The sequence below is a fragment of the Diadema setosum genome, chromosome 2 (assembly GCF_964275005.1).
Source record: "Diadema setosum chromosome 2, eeDiaSeto1, whole genome shotgun sequence".
Lineage (NCBI taxonomy): Eukaryota > Metazoa > Echinodermata > Echinoidea > Diadematoida > Diadematidae > Diadema > Diadema setosum.
Window position 1 is genome coordinate 21033667 of NC_092686.1, and position 15431 is coordinate 21049097.

Below are 15431 nucleotides of genomic sequence, written 5' to 3' on the forward strand. Positions count from 1 at the left end.
TATCAACAGAGAAAAAAATGCAGTAGAAAAGTAGACTAAGATCAGGAATGATGTCTACATATAAAATATACATGTATGTAATTCCGACTTGATTGCAAGATCTTGCTGTGCATTGCTGGTCTAATCAGGGAGGTGTTACAGAGATGGAGTGGCAACTCTTCGTAATTCATGCAAACACATATTTAGGTTCAAGGCGTTACAATGGGATGTCTAGCATTCCATTACGCCTTGAAGTTATGCTCGGCACCGCTCTAGTTGCAAGACGAAGTTCGGAGATGAAGAACGCATTTCATTTTTCGTTGAATTACAAGCTTTATTTCACCGCAAAATTTTATATGAAATACTCAACTTGATTTAGAATAGTTTAGGAAAGAATTCAATATCATTAACATGTATTTCTAGTTTCTTCGAAAGGAAATGGAAATTGGGCCCTCTTGAAAACCTTATTTTTTCTATGATGCGCACATTTCCGCATGTTAATTTTCTATCTTTTAATAAGGGATATTTTGATCTTTCAAATAAAGTACTCCGTTAAAGTGTGTTCCAGCGTGTTTTTAAACTATTTGCTGTTAAAATTGTGAGTTTTACACTGCATTTTGATTCGCTGCTCCAATTCAAGGTACGCAAATTCATTGTTGCCATCACATTGAAAGAGAGAGCGAATTGCAGTAGGAGCAAATATTTCTAGATGTGAGAGCGCTAGTCCCGATTATTGATGCTCTCTTGTCAAAGCACATGGGTAACACCTGTAGTTGAACGCATAACTTCTCGGCGGTGCCGCGCATGACTTCAAAGGAGAGCTTTAGTTGCCTCTCCTTCTCTAGCACCTCCCTGGTCTAATGATACTATCCACTTTCAGTGGTTCATGATTGCTAGACAAAATGCTGAGCTTAGAGCTCTTTTTTTTTCTTTTTGCCACTTCAAATCTCTGTACGTGCTGATTCAATGACTAAACGTACAGGGGTTGAATGCAAGTGCCGACTTGCCAAAATTCGTCAGGCAATGGGCGCCGCAACGTCCCCAGTACAACCTTGCACAAACAAGGTATACTACAGTGCATTTTTCAGCGGCCCTGATTTTGTATTGACATTGAGCCCGCATAGTGCCCTGCCAAATTCTGGCCAGGGGGACAGATTCTGGTCAGTTATCAAAGCGATGTATTTTTGGATTTTGTGAAAAAATCTTTTATTATGATAAGAAAATCAGCATTGAAATAAAATTAGTTTAATATATTTGATATACATTGTTGTAGATATGATTTTGTATGAATTATTTTTTTAGTTTGATAAATATTGCAGAAAAGCTTAAGTGACCAAATTCTGATAGGTTTACTCGAGATGACTGCAAAATGTTTCATGATTTGCCACAGTACATCTCATTAGCTTCTCATTATTTTGGCCATTGTGCCATGTATTGTGATACTTCACATAAAACTATGACACAGTGTGCCTGGTTGAAACAATTTGCTGACTATTGCTAGTCACCTGGGGCGGACCATGAGGGGTCAGCATCACTTGCCTGTTTTTCTTGTGTGGATAGGTAAGGCGACCACTTCACCGGATTGTAGTGTCTTGCTCTTTGCATTGAATGAATGAAGTGGATCCTTTTGTGCACGAGAGTCGTGAGTAACCCACACACAGGTCCGCAATGAAGTGCCCTATTTGAGGGACAGAGTGTTGTGCCTCTTATTGAATTGCTCAAACTGGGTCATTTAGATTGGGAGGCTGACACCCTACCAGCTGACCAAAATCACTACTTGTAAATCTGTGATAGATTACCTGATCAATGATAGCATATATATCCTAATTCTTATACTTCATATATATCCCATTCTCCCTATAGCATCTAAAACTCAAGAGCAGCGGTGCTATTAAATTTCCATTACGATGTGTCTGCAACGCTGTGCCAGTGCACAGAGTGAGCTCTATTAAATCATACACAAAAAATGCAGAGCATGTTCTCTATCTCCAAACTACCATAGTTCTGTAGATTTTCTCAACAGTTGCTTAATGTGGGAATAAAAAAACATGAAGTTATAAGCTCAGAAAATGCATATTTATTTTGAAGCGACGATGTTTTAGTCATGCTAGAAAGAGAAAAATTAGATGAAATTACTGCATATCTTCTGCCTGTGCCTGCTGCACAGTTAATCCACATTGAAGTGCATATGTATTGACACCGAAAGTGTGATCCTGCTTGACCTCAGTTTGGTTACACGTTGGTGCGTAATATCACCTCATTCGTTTGCATGTAGCATAAGGCCAGCGTGTGGACCCAGTCGCTAGCAACAAAATGTTTACATTGGTATGTGATAGGGAGAATTATTGTTATCCATTTTATTATGTATCTGTGTCAAGTCTTTTGCCACTATCTGATCCTGTTTTGAGCAGAGAAAATAGAAGATAAAATGCTCCATTGTTCTGTATTCTCATAGTAATGTGATACTGCACAATCCACTTGTATTACATTAATGTACTGAGTTACTGCTCTACTGTAAGGAAACTGTCAGCTGGATACTGCTTGAAGTCTAAGGCATATTACAGTGTATGCAGTCCATATTTGCAGGGATTAAAAGTTAACAAATTTCATGCGAAGTATTATTTTACTGTATGGGGCAGAGATTATTATTAACAGTACAAAAGTACAACTTGTATAATCATGCGACTGATTGATAAATTGCCCTACAGTACATCAACGTAAAGAAGCACTGAATTGATCGGGTGTTTCAGTAGCCATGATACAGGAAATCATGGGCATACGTACTTGAGTGGGATTCGAACCTACAACCTCCTAACGTCCAGATATGTGTCATTTCCACTGGACCACCGAGCTTCCGCCTGACAGCAAGTGCTGGTTCTAATCATTATAGCATGCAGCTGTTACTGCGTAATTATTCAAATTCATGAAATTCTTCCGTTGAGATGTTTTTATGCGGCTCATTGATAAATTGTCCTCCATCCACGTAAATAAGCACTGAATTGATCAGTGTTTTAGTGATAGCTATGTTGGAAAAAAAAAAAATCATGGGCATGCATACTCAGGCAGGATTCAAACCCATGACCTCCTGATCTCTGGACAGGCGTCATCTCCACTAGACCACCGAGCTTCCGCCCAACAGCAAGTGCTAGTTCTAATCCTTCTAGCATGCAGCGGGTACTGCATAATTATTCAAATTCATGAAATTCTTCCGTCGAGATGCTTTTATAGGACTGATTGCCACATAGGCCAAATTTTACCTTTTTTCAATTACATAATAAAATTTTAAACCAAACTCCACGTATATTTTTGCCATGGAAATCTGGATATGCTGTTTGTACAAATGGGCACCATGACCACGAACCCCTTTGGCAGGGCTGCACACTAACCCATTTTTCTACTGATCCAACTTGTCTGTTTGATCAGTAGGTACCCAGTTTTTCCATGTTTTATTTACTGGTCCATTCTGGAAAAAGTTACTGGTCTGACAGTCATGCTGACAGTCATTTTTACTGGTCAGGGACCGTCGGACCAGTGCCAGTGTGCAGTATTGCCTTTGGGTACCTAGTAAAATGGCCCTAATCTCACCTGGGGTTGATGGCTCAAGTAAGCTATTGCCATCACCCACCGTCCAGCAGCCATAACATTTTTTGCTTTTTATCTTCTAATTGAACAATAATGGCTGGATTTTGGCCAAACTTGGCAGAAATCATCAGTGCAGTTTGTACAAATGGTTTTGTATTGTTGTACTCTTTGTGCCCCAGGGGGCCCCTCTGGGCGGATGCAAAACACCCAAAATAAACTTAAGTTTTTACCCAAGGGGCCTGCTGCAATCCAAGGAAATTCAAGATTTTTGAAATAGTTTGCCTCAGGTGTAGTGCCGAGAAGGCAAAACGCAATGCTGAGGTGAGCGCTAGACCTGTGAATCTCTTGTCTACAGTTCTGAAGTGAAAATCCAATCCATGCATAAGTTTGTAAAAGGTAGGGGATGCCTTTTACAGAACTCCCAAAATGCAGCAAAACATTAGATATGAACCTCAGGGGACTTGTTTAGGTCACTATTTAGAAATTTGGAAGTCAACAGTTCTCTACAATATGAATAATGCACAAAACTCAACTACTCAGTAGTTCTGTGTGTCAGCCACACTTAAGCCTTTTTGTTGCAGTCTTCTGTATATTTCTATCTATAAACACAAATCTAAAAGTATAAGAGCTGATGTAATAATGTAGAGAGTGTGTGGCAAGAATGTATATAGAAATGTTTGTAAGTTTTGATGAACTTTCTTCACAAAATATACATTATGGACACACATGCAGTGCATGGGTCTGCAAAGGTAGCCTAGTAATGTACTGGAATTTACGGTGAGCCCCGAAAAAAATTCAATTCAAAATCTAACGGTCAATAAAAATGTACTAAATGTTACCTTCCACTTTCAATACTTTATGGGAGTTTCTAAAATGATACTCTCTTCAACATACCACTGTGTTTATACAACTCTTCATTTAAGGCATGCAAATGGGATTCCCTACCTTTAAGATACCTGTGGTATTATAAAATCAAATAAGCTGGACAGTAAAGTTTTTCTGAAAGTTGCACATAAAATCAGAAATTCTAAAAACAATTTCAAATTCCAAATATTTTCATAAAACAGTGATATTAGCAGCAACTGCAGCCTTATGCAATTAGAAGAGGTGATGAAGTCATTGTCTAAGAACTCACCCATTTTTCTGTACCACGTAATGGTCACTATTTACATCTTCTCTCCTGAAAAGTCATCATAGTATCAGTCCAACTCTGCTCTTATATGATGCAATGAAAAAAATTGGTCTTTTTTATTTTTTGTTAAGACAAATAATTCAGTAAAGGTTTGTACCCAGGTCAATCAGAGACTGGTACGGTTATGGCATGACCCCTCATCTTATTGCATGCAATATTATGGACAGTTTCACCATTTTACAAGCACACATGAAAGTTTATAACAAGCTTCTTATTTTACACAGACTATATTGTAACTGTTTGTTTTGTTAATTGTACTGTGTATTTATCAAAGTGAAGTTATGTACATGTATGGTGTGGCTTTTTGCTTAACACCTTAAAGAACAACAACAAATTTATTCTGAATGGAAATATTGACTTTGATCTATTACATTTATAACAGCACCAGCAAAAATTGCTGAGAAATATTAAGTAGTACAGGTTTCAGTGGATTCTGTGGAAAACTTCTGTATATATTCCATTCAACTTTGATGATGCAGTAGGTAATATCAAACAGAACCAACAAAAGTTTCATAAAGATTATGCATAACAAAATCGTAAAGTGCTCATATTTTCATTGAATTCCTTTTTTTGTTGTTGAGGGGAATAAAAAGCATGAATAATATCAATTGCATTAATTGTAAAGTTATAGCAACAGCAGTTATGACCTTAATATGTCAGGGGCTAGTTAATGCTGAAATATTGAAGGAAAACACGAGTTTGTGAATTACTTTTGTAAAAAAAAAAAAAAAAAGAAACAGCAATGTTGTGATGAGAAATCCAGATTTAAAAGAAAATATTGAGTGGCTTATGTGGTTGTTGTTGCTTTTTTTTTTCTTTTGCAAAACTTAATATTTTCATAACACTATTTTAGGTCTGGTTTAAATGAGACTTTTGCCCGCTTTCATGTATTCTATTCATGATGTATCTATGACCATATGCGGCTTTTCTATTCTGTGATAATAAGTATCTCAACTAAGTATCATCAGCTTCTGTAATTAACAATAAGAAAAAAAAAATAGGTGTGTGATCTCCCTTACAAATCTTGATAGTTTTTTTGAATAAAGAAGTTGAGCTTATGTTTTGCAGGTTACGATAGATGCAATCATCCTTTCAAGGTTCCTGCTGTCGCTGCTGGTTTGCATAGTTTCAGGTCTTATATTTGGCAAATATGTCCTTCCTTGCTTGAAAAAGTCAGAAAACATGCTTCTCAGAGAGTGAGGGTTTCTTGACTTGAAGCCCATTATTTCTTCATAAGGAATATTTTGTAAACAAAAAAAAATCTTTTTTGTCATGTTAATAAATTAGTGAGGGAAAGACATTTAAGATTAAAGAAGAAACTCTGTACAACTTGTATGTGTATGCAACCATACAGCTGTATCTTCCTCTTTCAACAAATATGTATCTGTGCACAGATTTGTATGATAAGTTAAAGTACACTTTTGTTCAAAGAGCCTTGGAATTCTGTTCTTTATAGTTTTCAGAGCTAAAGCCTTGGTCATAGCCGACTGTTTGTGTCCGCTAGAGTTGCAGGGCTGTGAGCAAACTTCTGTGATTCTTTGCAATTGTACATGGTGTAACAGGTGCACACGTACTTACGTCCTTTGCATGGGCCCACACAGGCCTCTTGCAACCTCCCTCAAAGATATTAGATTTATTTTTTTTTTTTCATACAAAGCCTTACGGTGAACATGCAACATATGCAGGTGCTGTGCAAGCCGTAAGGTGAACGTGCAACATATGTAGGTGCTGTGCCTCTGCTGTGCGGCAAGTACAGCACAGTGCGGTGTTTGCAAGAAGTGTTTATGTCACCAGTACGGTTTTGACATGTTCAGTGGTCACTTGCATTGCTTGAGCAAGGCATGCATGATTTGCTATTTTTTGTGAGGGGATTTCTCCTAGACGATTTGATAAATATGGTGGAGATTTCCCATCAAAGATTGCATTTGATACAGCTCCACTTGCTCCTAGAGGAGGAACAGCAGCGTTAAAACTGTATTTGGGCTCTTACCATTCGAGAGCGACAACGTCTTCAGGAAGAAAGAGAGTGACAGTATTGGGTTCGGCTCTGGATAGAGTGACGTTGGTTGTTCAGACAGTATGACACCTTTTCCAAGAGCTCTAACACAAATCCCATGGCGACCACCAACGGTATACATATGGACCCTAGTACGTTTGCCAAAAAAATCCACTAAAATCTGTTCTTCTGAAGGACACGATGTGTTTGTGTTTTTGGAGGGCTGTCCCATCATCTGCCTGCCATCTTCATTTCCCTCGCAGTCCTCATCCTGCGACACCACCACTAGTGAATCAGATTCACTACTGATTTTATTTCTCCTCAGCCATGTCAGCCTTCTCTCCCTCCTTTTCAGCTTTCTCTCCTTCCTTCACTTGCTTTCTTCTTCTTTTGCTCTAACTTTTAGAATCCATTTTCAATTCCAAATCTTCTATGAATGTGATGCAGATGACCGAATGGTACATTGTAGATGGCAGAGTGCTGACCTTGCCGACTTTTGGGGTGCACCATGCATGTATGACCAAACGAATGTTCTTTCCAACTGGCGGAGTAGGCCCAATGACCTTGTGGTGTATGTCAACCGTGCAGTGATTGCACCTTCTACGCATGCTGGATGTGCCTTAAGCCCGCCGCACAATATACAATCTGACCATTTGTACAACCTTAAGACTGGAACTGTGATGTCACAGTCTTGCCAGTTTCCAGTCGTATGACTGGGTCTTAATGCCAGTCGTAGAGATTTGACATGTTGAATTTCTACAACTGGTCGTGGGCTTTCAGCCATTCACAATACAGTAACTCATTGGTAAAATGTACTGAAGACAGAACAGTCGTAAGCCTACTCCTAAGGTCAGGTTGTATAGTATACGTTGGCCGGTTGTACGACTGGGTCTTATGGTCCTAAGATCGTATAGTGTGTGGCGGGCTTTAGAAGTACAGCCATCGCAAACAAAGTTTGTAGTATGGTAACAATGCTAAACATTTGCAGCCATCATCAACGTGAACATACACTTCTGTGCACCATCTTGCGATAGCTGCGTGTGCCAAGTGTATTCATCAAATCAGGTAGCCACATGCAACTTTCATCAAAACTGGTAGCCCCATGCAGCGTTTGTAAGACATGTCCAACAACTGCCCTGTGTTTTTTGCTGCAGCCATACTTTGACCCAGTTTACAGTGCGAGGCTCGGCCATGGCCGAGCCGCGGGCAAGCCCGCCTTCATTTCAGTGTAAACGTGCAAAAGGCCAAATGCGCGGCCAATTTTAGTCTGGTTTCCAAACCCTCTGCCCGTATTATTTCGTTATTCAGGATATTAACCCCCTCAACGTCGAAAACTAGTATAGTTTAAGCTGGTTTTGTCCGGCAAAGGATTTTTCCTTCGGCAAAGGCCTTCGAGCGCGGCCGAGCCTGGCAGTGTAAACGGACAAAATTGCGGGGCTCAGCCCCGCAATTGCTGGGCTCGGCCGCGGCTTGGCCCAGCCCCACACTGTAAATGGGGTCCTAGTTGGGTAGTATTGAATGTTCATATTGTGCCATTTGTTATTCTGAAACTCTTAACTGGTGATAAAAATGTGCACACAAAAACATTACCATCAACCTTGCTTAAGTCAACCTCGCCTAAGTCAAATAATCACCCAAGTCAAAGGTCTTTTCAAGTCCTCTTTGTATTCTATTGATTTTAGTCCCTCATAAGTCAAATTTTCTCAAAGCCGAAGCTATTTCTTCAGTCCAAATAGATTCGACTTAAGCAAGGTTGACTGTATTATAATTTCCTGTTAAAGGGGATGGCTAGTAACTGATCAGAGGGAATCAGTGGGAATGCTGGGGATGATTGTTCCAATTCTTGTGGGATTCATTTAAGAGTACACTATATATCTATTGTTGTGTGAAAATTGTTTGCTTCGGAACGGTCTCATATTCAAGTAATGTGCACTTTAATGCCCCGTCACTGTAAAAAAAAGTGGCCGTTATAGACAGGTGGCCGCTATAGACAGGTTATCCAATTTTGTGTGCACTGCCTACATGTACATGAATCATCGTTGTATACATCTGTCAGTATGACTTACTTGACATGTAGGCCTAAGTGCTGGCGTAATACGTACGTACACGTGTGTTTCATGCGTTGAACAATGCCGGTGTTTATCAAATTGTTGCACAGTAACATATGTATCACAGTCGTGAAGAAAGTTTAACACTAGTGCATTATTATGACTGAATGGGTGATGAATGCAGCCGTGGCGATCACTGAACGTTGCCCATCAATGACTGGCACGGCAACAAAGCAGAAAAACACGCTGAATTATCGGGTCGGCTATGACGGGAATGTGGCCGCTATAGACAGGTTAAAATCTAGCGCAGGAAACAAAATTTGTGGCCGCTGGCCGCGTTAGACAGGTGGCCGCTATACACAGGGTCTTTAACAGGGCTTTTCTCTCGGGGGGATTTTTCAGTGGCCGCTATAGACAGGTGGTTGCTATAGACAGGTGGCCACTAAGGCAGGTTTGACTGTACTCTTAAATGAATCCCACAAGAATTGGAACAATCATCCCCAGCATTCCCACTGATTCCTACTGATCAGTTACTAGCCATCCCCTTTAAACTACCTTAGCTTCTTAAAATTAGCTTGTTAAAATGACTTACCACTTTTCTGCCTTGATCAACCATTTTACAGAGAAGGAATGAAATGTCAGGAAAAAAGCAAAAAGAGCGATTCTAATAAAGTGTGGGACCCACACTTTATTAAGATCGCTTTGTTTTATTCTGTTTTTGGATGTTTCAGGCATTCCAAACCCGATTTCCATCAAATAAACTATGAATTCCTCTGAAAATGGTACTGGTATGCTCTGTACTGTATCATAAGTGTTGTTTTGGTATCTCGCAAAATGTTAAAAACCCAATTCTCATCTCCACCAATACTGTACCATCCCTTTAATGTGTGTCAAAAGTGAGCTATTTTGTGACAAATGTCACAATTTTTCCCCATATTTTGATCCCCCCAAAAAAGCATTTATATGAATAGTTTTGAATGATTTGAAGAATTGTGGGCTGTGGGTGAAAGGTGAAGTGAAAATGCTAAAATTCCCAAATACCTGCTCTCTTAAACAATTTAGTCATCCATCCATATGAAAACTGGTTAAGGAAAGTAAACACTCAACACATTTGTGACAAACAGGTCATTTCAATATTTTGCCAATCATGTGAAACAGTTGTCTCCACATTGTCAAGATGTATTCTCGCCATCTTGGGAGAACCATGCGATATGGCAGAGGCATACCAGTCACCATAGCGACATTTCTAGTTAAATGTTTGGCTCTTGATTGTGAATGGACTCCTGAGAGACCAAGAATTTACCAAAATGACGAAAGTTACCGTCTGATGACAAGAGACGGGGAATTTCCTAAAGTGACGAAGGTTATCATCTGGTGATCTCGAAGCAACTTCTTCCTTGCAGCGCACAGTGTAGAGCTTTCATCCAAGGGTATTTTTTTTTTTACGTTTTCTTCCGTATTGTTGTATGACCAGCACATTGCGGCTTTGCCACGAAGAATAATGACTAATGGCTGCAAATTGTGCAAATTGAAAAACATGCCGATTCTTTTCGACCAAATTCAGGTTTGGGGAAAAGAGTAGCAATGACCGAAATGCGTACATTGATCTTATTGCATGGTACAGTGTATGTGTATGAGGATGCACACTAGACAACCAGAAGGACGTTGCTACCAAGCTATCCCATAGTGAATCTGTGACAAGGCTCTTCATGGTGTTGTGCTCATTGGTTATGGTGTATTCCAAGAATTATGAGGTTGTGTTGTCGGGGCCCATGTGTAGTCAGACCAAGGAGGTATGTTTTTACCTCCGTGGTCCCACTAAGTCACAGAGCTTCAGTTTTAGAAGTTGCAGATTGCATTATAGACGTACACGTATGCTGTGTGACTCGATTTCAATGATGTGGCCAAATTCTGACGTGTATCTATGCATTCAACACAATTCCTCTACAATTTTTTTTTTTTTTTTTTTTTTTTTAAGTGACAGTTATTTCTGTACGTGCTGTACTTCAGATGTGAACGACAGTTGTTTGTGTGAAAACAGTACCAAAGAGTTTAATGGGATTTTTTTCCTGTAAGAAAAAAAAAGAAAAGAAAAAGATGAAGTCTAATATCCCAGGACCCTCTGAAGCAGTGTGTTGTAGTTATTTGATAGACTCAAGAAAGATGGGGCTGTTAAGCAGCAAATATAAGCTCTTAACCATTATGGTAAGCTTTGAAATAAAGAAGAAATTTCTACTATTCAGTAAGATCTTTAAGATTTTGTACGCCACACTTAAACTCATCATTTGTAGATTAGATTAATGCTGAAACGGCACGTCTTGATTAGGAAAACAGCATGAATGTTATAGCCTGATCTGCCATTCTTCTTAAGTTGCATTTTACGTATTTCAACTGATTTGAGTACAATTCTGAGTTAATTTTAAATTCCTGCATATATGCTTGCTGCATATAACGTGCCATCTCATGAGTCATTGCTAGGAAATTCATGTGATGACTCTGTTGTATATTTTTCTCAGGCTTTGTTTGAAAGGATGATGCAAGTCAAGTGATATTTGCAAAATAGACAACATGCTGAAATATTGCTTCTTGACATAAATTTAATGCATTTTTCATCTTCAAAGTAGGAGATTGCTTACCCTTCTTCCTAGAAAATAACGATACCTATTTCTAAACTAAATTTAACCATACATGGAATTGTCTTGCATCAAGATTTGCAAAATATGAAGAAGAATTAATGGTACATTGCATTTCACACACCACGAATAAGAGAATCACAGGCAGCAGAACAATAGTAGAGACAATGATGAGAGTATCACCACATCAACTGAGAATTTTTATGCCTCTGCCACGAAGTGGTGCCGGAGGCATTATGTTTTCGGGTTGTCCGTCCGTCCGTCCGTCCGTCCGTCCGTCCTTCCGTCCGTCCGTAATGAATTTTGTGGACAAGGTAACTATCGAAACCTGTTGAGGTATCCTAATGAAACTTGGCATGTATGTGTATTAGGGGGTGAAGTTGTGCCTATCAACTTTTGGGTGCACATGCTCAAGGTCAAAGGTCAAAAGGTCAAGGTCAAATACATAAAATTTCACTATTTCCACCATATCTATTGAATGCCTAAAGATATTTTCTTGAAACTTAGTGTACACATGTATTACCCAATTAAGATTCTCTGGTGAAAGTTTGGGTCATGAGGTCAAAGGTCAAAGGTCAAAAGGTCAGGGTCAAATACATAAAATTTCACTATTTCCACCATATCTATTGAATGCCTGAAGATATTTTATTGAAACTTAGTGTATACATGTATTACCCAATTAAGATTCTCTGGTGAAAGTTTGGGTCATGAGGTCAAAGGTCAAAGGTCAAAAGGTCAAGTAAAAATATTAAAACTTCTTTTTTTTCTCCGTACCTTGGAAAATTGTTCAAGGTATCTTCATGGAACATAGTATATACATGTACTGACTGGAAGTGATTATCTAGAGAATGTAGGGTTCATGGGGTCAAAGGTCAGGGGTCAAAGGTCCAGTGCAAGACTTCAAAATTTTACTATTACCCTCATATTTATGCAATGCCAGCAGGGTTATTTTTTACACTTGGTGTATGCGTGTGTAACCTAATAGAAATTCTCTGGAAAGTTTTTTTTTTTCTCTTTTTGCCTCAAAGGTCAAAAGGTCAAAGATCAAGTGAAAGTGCTGAACTAACTTTTTCCTCCATATCTCGGAAGTGGCTCAAGTTACCTTGAAACTTAGTACATTATGCATGTTCTACCTGAAAGTAATTATCTTATGAATTTTAGGGTCAAGGGCCAGATGAAAATGGTAACAATTTACTATTCAATTCAGAAATTGCACTTTTTCTCCACACCTGTACCTTGAAAATTACTCAATGCCTAAATGTATGAATGGGTCAAAGTCAAGTTAAAGTCCTTAAATCCCTAGATACATACTCTCTTATTCATCCAATTAAACCTACGTCAAGGAAGGTGAACATTCAACACATTTGTGACAAACTTGTCATTCCAATATTTTGCCAATTTTGTGAAAATGTAATCACACAGTGTCCACATGTACTACCTAGACCTATTGGGAAAATCATGCATTATGGCGGAGGCATACCAGTCGCCAAAGCGACATTTCTAGTTGTGTTTTGTGTCAGGTTTATTGTATACAAGTACTGAATGTAAAGCAAAAAATGAAAGCACATTACATGTAGTGTCCACAGGTAGCACTGGGCATTATCTTTTTGGATTTAAATTTTGGATTTTGATTCTTTGAGCTGTAGTTCTCCTGGCTGAATTTAAGGGTGTACACTAATCAACTAAACTAGACACTCTAACCTCCAGCACCTCTTAAACGGGATATTCTCCTGCTTGACCCCACTAGCAAAGTGGAGACTCTGATAACGCCATGTGCACGACATTGCATGGTGGTAGTGCACATCACAAGTTCAAGGCACAATGTCCCTTGCAGCCTGGGTCCAGGGCCTGATTCAGAGCCCTGAAAGCTCTCAGGTTATACATTTTTGTTAGTGTTCCCTGGTCCTATTGTAGCCTTAATTTTGAACATGTTACTTACAAAATTAGTGTTTGGCAGGAAAAGGCTAAGTTCCAAGCTGGAGAAAATGCATCCTAAGTGGGAAACACAGCTGAGAGTGGGAGATTTGGAGAAAAAGGTCCCAAAGTGGGAGATCTCCTGCTGAAAGTGGGAGAGTTGAGCATCTGAATGTACAGTGTAGGAGTGGAAAGGACACTGTCAAGATGTCATTATGATGTGATACCTGTCGGTATGCTGTTGAATCAAGCCAAAGTACAAATGTACTTCATAGCATCTGACAGTCATTATGATAAAACAATTCCAGTAACTTAAGATTTTAGCAGCTTGGTTCATTGAGTAGGTAGAAGATTAAAGTGCAGTTCAGTGGCTTTTACAGCATTTAGTCATGGCAGCTGTTACACATATTTGGTTGAAATGGATCTTTTGGTACCATTCAGAAAAATGCTAGTGTATGATTTCTGATAATATTGGTAATGCTGTAGGCACCTACAGTACATTTTAGGGGTCCTTTGCAATGAGATTGCCCTATATTTTGTTATTGTCTAGTTCTTTAGGGATTTTTTTTTTCAATAGCAAGATGCTACAAACCTACAAATGTACATGCCCACTTGCCTTGGGCCTACAACTCCTGCTTGGGGAAAAAAAATGACAAATGTCTGTCATCCTCAATATTCAAGATGACTGAGATGGAATACACCTGTTTGTTTGATAGTTTGTTTGTTTGTCTTTGACATTCTGACTGACGATTTTTGTTTGTTGTTTTTGTTTACTTGTTTTTCATGCAAGATGTAACTTGATTTCCTTAACTCTTTATGTGCCACGTTCGCACGTCCGACTCAGTTGATGGCATGCCAACTTCGCATATTCTGCTCAAATGCACAAACCCGCCAAAAACGAGCGATAAATCACCAAATGCTGTAGTACAATGAAAACGTTTCTCGCGCTTCCGTTCCTCTCACTTATATAGCTTGCATTTTATGTGGTGATTGACTAACAAGTGATGTTACGTCCTGGATTTGCGTGTAAATTCTAAGTTTCTGTCACTGTTCTGTGTGCAGAAGTCATGCCTTTACAGTAATTTAGTTACTAGTCATTTGAAAGAAAAACAATCATAGATTTGTCATACAATTTACATCAAAGCAAAGCTTGGCATTTTCTCTACAACTTAATCAGTATACATCCAGCTTAAAAGAAATCTGTAGAAGTAACATAGATTTGAAAAACAGAATGTTTTCTCAAAGCATGACAAGGTTGGTGTCTCAGAATAATGTGGCACACAGGGGCTTTCTACTATGGCACATGAAGAGTTAAGTTATGTTTTTGGTGGGTGGAAGTGGAAAAAAATATAAGAAGCACCAAGAAATAGTGAGTGATAAAAGCACATAGAATTATGAACAATTATAGACACCATGGTCCAAATTCACAAAAGTGGTTTAAACTTAGAGTGTGGACTAAAATAAGAGTGATATAGGCGTACCTGTGACATGCATGTATCAATGCGTTTGTGTTACAGGACGTCTGCTGGCATACGCAGTCTGTCAATCATATGTATTTATGGTCTAAATTTAAACCACCTTTGTGAATTCCGGCGTATATGTTTGTAAGTTGCAAATGAATAGATTGTGTGGGCTCTCATAATGATGGAACTAACACACATACAGGTAAAACGGTGTTTGTTTTTTGTTGTTGTTGTTGTTTTTTTTTTTGTCTGGGTAAGTAATGACAAATGCTTTTAATTACCTCTGCCAAGGGAGGAGGTTAAATGTTTTCATCGGCATTGGTTTGTTTGTTCAATGGTTTGTTTGTCTGTGTGCAAAACAGCTCAAAATGTTGTTAACGGATTTGGATGAAACTTACAGAAAAGGTTGAGAATGGCACGAGGAACATATAATTAAATTTTGAAAGTGATCCAGTAATTTTATGGATTACATTAAGATTAAGGATTTTCAATATTTTGGCAGGTAGGGTCAATGAACTTGGGAGTTCAAGCTGTACATTTTTTTTTTTAGGTTTGCATACGTGCACTAAAATGCTTGCTCTAGTTTCTACTAGGGCCGGGCGCGCCGTGCAGCCCGAAGTTGGA

At 38.9% G+C, this 15431-nt stretch overlaps 2 protein-coding genes across 4 annotated transcripts in view; both read left to right on the plus strand.

Moving 5' to 3' along the window:
- The window catches only part of LOC140246225 (mitochondrial 10-formyltetrahydrofolate dehydrogenase-like), a 647794-nt gene that overhangs the window by 506324 nt on the left and 126039 nt on the right, over nt 1-15431 (plus strand). The gene's annotated exons all lie outside the window — the stretch shown is intronic.
- Nucleotides 1-15431, plus strand: part of LOC140246226 (uncharacterized) — a 53714-nt gene that overhangs the window by 1012 nt on the left and 37271 nt on the right. The gene's annotated exons all lie outside the window — the stretch shown is intronic.